The 6,571-nt window shown below is 46.6% G+C and overlaps 1 long non-coding RNA gene across 1 annotated transcript; it reads left to right on the top strand.

The window, feature by feature from the left end:
* Positions 1–6: 6 nt before the first annotated feature.
* On the top strand, positions 7–4,221 carry LOC102032444. The gene is made up of 2 exons (XR_265365.2): positions 7–755; positions 3,980–4,221. It is a non-coding gene; the product is annotated as an uncharacterized LOC102032444 (long non-coding RNA).
* The last annotated feature ends 2,350 nt before the right edge of the window (positions 4,222–6,571 follow it).

Here is a 6,571-nt window from a genome sequence, read left to right as displayed (position 1 = left end):
GGCTCTGGGCTCACGCCGCTCGCAGGGCTGGCTGTGCCAGGCGTGCACATGTCCCTGCCAGGCGTGCACACGGGCGTGTGTGCCCGAACCGGAGATGTAGATATATATATGGGGCTTGATTTATATCTAATGGCACGTATAAAGCTTTTGAAGGTGGCTGCAATGTAAAAAGTAATGACTTTATTACCCCTGAAAGGTTCTGCCGTTCGCAGTTAACACTCCTCTGAATTACAATTCATTACGCTCTCTAAAGCCAACCTGCATCAGAACACCTACCTGTGCTTATTCCCAATCACAGGCATCGTTCATTGATTTTCTTTTCTAAAAATCACAGCAAATTAAGCACTTGGTGACAACTAAATCTGTTTCATTATCGTGCCGTGTTTGAGATTCCAGAGGTGACTTCCCAGATCGCATCTCAAAACCTACAGTCAGGAGCTAATTTTACAGATGCTTTCATGAATGGCAGCGAGGATGTTCTTACCATCAGCATGCCCTTAATTCCAGCACCGTAAAAATGCCTCGATTTAAATGGAAACTCGCTGCCTTAAAAATAATATTTCATCCTGGCTGAATAATTATTAATATTAGCATTTGATCGCAAAAGTGCTGGCTCCCCCTCGTTCCTGTGCCCCCCCACCCCACCCCACAGCGCTTCGCATTGTCATGTGATTGGAGGGAGATAACAAATCTCAAGAAAGAAAAGGAGTGAGAAGACATTTTTAACACGGCATGACCGCAGATTAATAATGCAGGTGGGTTTTTATTTCATTGTATTTTTAGGGGAAGGGAACGAGGCTGTTTAACGAGCAGTCGTGGACACAAAGTGACTGTATTTACAATCCTTGATGTGGCTTTCGGTGGGTAATAAATTATGACAATATTAAAATTATTTTCTGGCAGCCCAGTTAACTGCGCTGGGGACTGTAAAGCCCCTACTGATTCCATTTATGCCTTGTAATTGCGGTCCACGGTCTCGCTCTAAACCTTTTGGTGTATATTGTGTGTAAACTTTTAGCTAATAGACTTTTTTTTGAATGGAGGGACTTTTCTCGGTACTTCCTGCAGTACACATTTTGTCTCTGATCTCTGTATTTAATGGCCAAGTCCTGGTTTATGCTTTATAATGTGTTGACAAGTTTTCTAACAGACTTTCTGAAATAATGCACATATATTCACGTCGGTTAGAAACTCCACAGTATTTTTAGAGTCGAGTAGATCTATATCCTAATGCACTGAGAGGGAGTGTAAATCATAGAGGATTTCATAGCCCTTTCAGTAGTTTTCTGTATGAAGTATGAGCAGCGTGGCCTCCAGACGTAACCTTTTAGAAAAAAAGACAGTGCTTTTATTTTATGGTGTAAAGTGCTTTTAGCTTCAGGGCTCTGAACGTGAATGTGGTCAACAAACAGCTCTTGCCAGGGAGTTTGCTACAGCCTCAGCCGGGCGCTGCGGGGAGGGATGCGGGCTGAGCATCCCCCCAGACACGGCAGCCCCCGCCGGTGCCCTGGGCTCGGACACCCGCGGGAATGGGGGTGGCATGGCCCCGGCTGCCCGAGAGGCTGATGATGGCAGCAGGGTCAGCCCCGGGGGCAGAGACAGGGCCAGAGGGCACAGCCGGGGCTGGGAGCGCCCCGGGAGAGCTGTGGAGCAAGGGCGATGCATCCCATTGCTGCACCCCACAGGCTGCACCTCCTGCATCTCTGCTTCCAGCCCCCAGCACGCCGAGCATCTCCAGCCCTGTCTGCACCTCCTGCTCGCTCTTCCCTGCCTGGGTTGTGCTAACAAACCCGCTGCAAGTGGCAGGTGAACACAGAGAGAAATGCCCAAGTGCTGGCTGCTAACACCTAGAAACCCTGGCAGATGGGAAGGGCAGGTGAGAACAAACCCAGGCCAGCACAGGAGATGACCCAGCGATCGTGTTCTGTGCACTGACACAAACCTGTGCCACCTCCTGCCCCTGCACAGCCCTTTGTCCAAGGTGCAGGGCATGCCTCGCAGTGCTGCTGCAGCGTTTGGAGCTGCTGTCACCCTGGCCATGGTAAAAGCTGCTCCTTGCCTACGGACTCCTAGCCCCAGAGCAAAGTCAGCTGGGGGAAATGTGGCCCTACACCTCAGCAAACTTTGAGGTACATGCTGAAATCAGAGCCATGGTGGGTTTCAGGCTGCCTCCAAGGGAAGCAAACCTTAGAGAAGGGTCTGTCTCATTAGCTGAGTGCCCATCCCGCCTCAGGCTGTCCCACGTGAACCAGAGCCCTGAGACACCAGCTCATGCCCTGCAGCAGCTGAGAGCAGAGGTGGGCACCCATCCCTGTCCCACAGCAATGGCAGGAACCTGCAGCAGCAGGACAGAGTGCCCAGGTGAGAACATTCATGCTGTTAGAATCAGTCTAAGATTTAAATCTGCCAAAATGTATCCATCCCTTTCCGCACACCTCAGCTCTCTGCCTGAGAAACAGCATGGTCCTCCCTACATTCAAGCACTTGAGATTCTTAGAGGTTGGGAGGGACAATTGTGTAGGAAGGGACATAAAACCAACATTGAGAAGTCTGGCCTTCTTCCATCTCACAGGCAGGCACCCAGGGCTGGGACCTGAAGGTGCAGAGGAGCGTGGCACAGCTCATGCCACGTTCTGCTGTCCCTGCCTGTCTGCTGCCTCAGCGACAGACTTGGCAGTGGGTGACTTCAGCAACTTTGGTGGGCAAATGTTCCTGCTTCGAAGCTCCAGCTGTCACTCCCTCACTCAGAGCGGGAATCTCACTTGCCAACACCACAGAACATTAGGACCAAGCACAAATTCCAGAGCTGTGGCAGTTGCCGGCGCCGGGCTGCGTTATGTAACGGCAGGCAGAGCGCACGGGTGCTTTCCCACACCGCCTCGATAGCCTCCATGGGGCGGAGGCACCGTGGGTGGAACTCTTATCACACCAGCCTGACTCCCGTGAATGAGCAGAGCATTGCACGTTCTAGAAATAGTACGTGCATTGGTATTCCCACAGGAGAAACCTGGGCGCGCTGCTTTGCCTTTTCTCCTCTCCTTTTTCTTTTTTTTTTTTTCTTCCTCTCCCCTTTTAATAAAGGCTCAAAATAAACTCTGATTTTGCAAGCTCTTACTAGCAGGCACAGCACACAGAGTGCGAGTCCGTGCAGGATCACAGACATCTGAGCGCCAGGTGACACAAAGATTTCGTTATCGGCTCGCCCTAGGCAGGACCTGGAATAAAACCCTCAACTTGGGGAGACTTTTTTTCCATGGGTTTTTCAGCGAGGCCTGGGATTTCAGCCTGCCTCTGCTTGCACAGCACCTAGCACGACGGAGCCCTGAACCTTGACTGCGCTTTCTGGGGATCACTGTGAAATAAACGGCACCAAGTGCTCAGGGAACAGACTTTGAAGTGGCAAAAACCCTCCCTTGAAGCACACAAAGAGTTTTGCTTGTGTGTGGGCAGGCAGAGGAAGGCATTACTAAAAAATCTCATTTTTAATCAAATGTTTGATTTCAGCCTAACTGGGTTTAGTTTGCACTACTTACTTAGTTGTCATATTGTATGTTTAATATTTACGTCTTTTATAAGTAAACACGTGACCTGCCCCTGAGCGTTTCTATGCTACATTTCAGGCCAACGTGATTTAAACTATGTGCATTTAAAACCTCCCAGAACCTGACCTATAATGCAAATCCATACAGTCTTAATTATTGCAGCACCAGCAGCCACGGCACGGGTGAGGTGGCTGAGCTTTTGTTACTGAAGAGGCACAGTAGTTCTGGTCTGTCAGTGCTCCTGTTACAATCCCCCTCTTGAAGAGGTTATAACTTGGGCTGTGTAAATTTGATTGAGCTGAAACTTGGGACTCCAACTGTCAGTCCATATAGGGAATTATCTTATGAATAATTGGCTAACCCATTGCTTGATTCACGGACTTTCATAAAGTGATTTTTAATGGGTTTTAATGTTTTTTTCTTTTACTGACATCTAGGGTATGAATTTGGTACTTCTAGCTCTTCTGAAGCTCCCTACTCAATGGAATATGTATGGATACCCCAGGTAAATCTACAGCTGCCCTGAGGATTTCACAGGGCACACCTGCCACCCTGACCCACCTGCCTGTTCCTGCACACTGAGAAGAGGCCAGGAACAAGAAATGACACTTTAGTTATCTCCAAAGAGGGTCCTAAATGTGTAAGATAAAGAGAACATAAATAAATATCTTTGCTAACAGTTTCTTGGAATCTTTTAATCTTCCTGGGCTTTATCTTTCCCCTAGAAATGTGTGGAAATGAGTCCTACCTGTGTGCTGGCATCACTTAGAAAGGGATGAGCCACTCAGCTTTGAATATTGAGCCTGAGTTTAAATATTGGTTTGTGTTACAAAGGATTTTGCTGATAAATGCTCCCTACTTTTCCCTAGCTTTAAACTTGCAGAAGTCCAGTTTTATCACCTCAAATCACACTAAGAAAAAGAGTGCATGTTTAGTTTAGATGCAGACTCGAGATTTTCCTTGACCCTACATCAAACAAAGCCCAGCCCAGGGCCAGACAGAAGAGCCAGGAGCTGTGAGTGGATTGCTCTCACAGAGCTGGAACCCAGAATTTCCATGTCCCCCTCCCCACACAGTTAAGGAGCAGGGACACCTGAACTCCTCAAATGTTCATCTCCATCTGTTTCAGGAAGAGTTTAGACCAAGCCTGGCTGCAGCCTGGGGCTCTCACACTGCAGGGCTGTGTCCTGTGGGAGCCACTCCAAAACAGAGCTCTGTGACAAGCCAGATGCTCCTGGGGAAGATGTCCCACACATCCAAATCCCCCCACCTGTGTTGCCTCTCAGGAACCCATGGTGGCACAGGTTGGTCCTTTTGAGACACTGCTGAGATCCCAAGCAAGATCACTGTGTCCAAGGCCATGAGCAGTAGGAAGGCAGGTCACTGACACAAACAGCTTCTTAAATTCCTGTTCTGACTTGAGCTGGTAAGTGCACTTCTGTGCGAGATTGGATCCAAGGGGATCAAACTGTCCCGATGAGGAAATCTGGAAAGCCCTACTCTGCATGTGGCAGCAGGGAAAGGCAAACATTTTGTCTTGAAAAATAAATCCAGCTATACCTCAATTCAATTTTCAAAAGTAGAATAACAAAAATAACCCACTAATCTGAGAAACCTGACATCAGCAATCAAAAAGAAATTATTTCTATTGAGAAATTAGTTTTGCTACACAAGATGAAGAAAGATTTAGTTGTTTACTTATCTGCTGCTGAACACAGTCCCTCCTTCCTAGCACGCTTGGTGTGAGGGACAGTAGAAAGGAGAGTGCAATAAAAAAGGATTTTCCTTCTCTAACTCTGCTTGATATAGCCCCTGCCAGAGGAAGCTACTTGGCCTTGGGTACTGCAAAATTCTTAAGCACATATTTATCTTTGGGCACATCAGCTGTACTTACATGCTTAAAGTAAGCATGTACTCAAGCATGCTGTTAGATTGGTGCCTTAACACCTTCTGTAAATAACTCACATTGCTTTTTAGAGCTTCAACTTTTAGTCACATAGAATGCATTGAACTGAAATTTAACATACACAATCATCATTCTCTATATTCATTTTATATGACTATTTCAGGTGACATTTAGGTTTAGCTTTTAGCTCCAGCCAAGAAGAAATGCGCCTGCTTTGCAGAACATGACATAGTTTGTGTGAGGATCTTTTCTAGATGAGAAATAATTAATAGTTGAGAGAGCAGAGTCCTTTCTCTGTGCTTAAAAATAAGGACAGCTTTGCTGTGGCTTTTCTCCTTTGCCATATTTATTCTACGCAAAATTTCAGCTTAATTGTTAAAATGCTTACAATAATATTTTAATGCAACTCTCTGTAGTCGGAAGAATAAATTATTATATAGCCCAAAGCTGCACAGAAAGACACAGCACTGAGGGGGAGCAGGAGTGGTGGTGAATAACCTGTGATAAGAGCCCACTTCTTTGAGCAGTTTGGATAGTTTTGCCACCATTTGTTATTGTCAGCACCCATAATTCCGTCAGTGCAGTGTGAATCCTGGCTGCAGTGAAAAGAATGCCTTCTCCCACCAGTATGAATAAGATTTCACTCAATTAAAATAACGTGCAAGTATATTGTATGGCATTACATAGAAAGCTGATGTGCATTAAGTATGAATGCTGGGGTTGGGGGGAGTTATTGTACTAATGCTATTGTTCACTGAGCAACTATTCCCCAGCTTTTAAAAAAGCTGGGGAAATTAAATACAGAAATCAGAAATAAGTACAATGTTTGATATTACCATACTGAAATTAATGTATTCACAATTTAGACTGTAATTTGCCCTATCCTATTTAGTTTCACAGCATCTGAGAGCCTGAAGAGAGAGAGAGAGACAAGTAGATGTAAACACAGGGAGAGAGAGCTCCATGCTCTGTTTGTGCTGACACACACCTCCCTCAGACGTTTGGGTGCTATAGATATCCACGGGGTAATCCCAGGCCATACAGAGCACCGGGCTGTAGGGAGAAGCTTGGTCTAGGTGTGGCTGGAGCAATGGGACAGAGCAGATGGCATCCACAGCCATCT

The sequence above is a fragment of the Geospiza fortis genome, unplaced genomic scaffold (genome assembly GCF_000277835.1).
Source record: "Geospiza fortis unplaced genomic scaffold, GeoFor_1.0 scaffold275, whole genome shotgun sequence".
Taxonomy (NCBI): domain Eukaryota; kingdom Metazoa; phylum Chordata; class Aves; order Passeriformes; family Thraupidae; genus Geospiza; species Geospiza fortis.
This window is presented reverse-complemented; position numbering and strand designations above follow the sequence as displayed.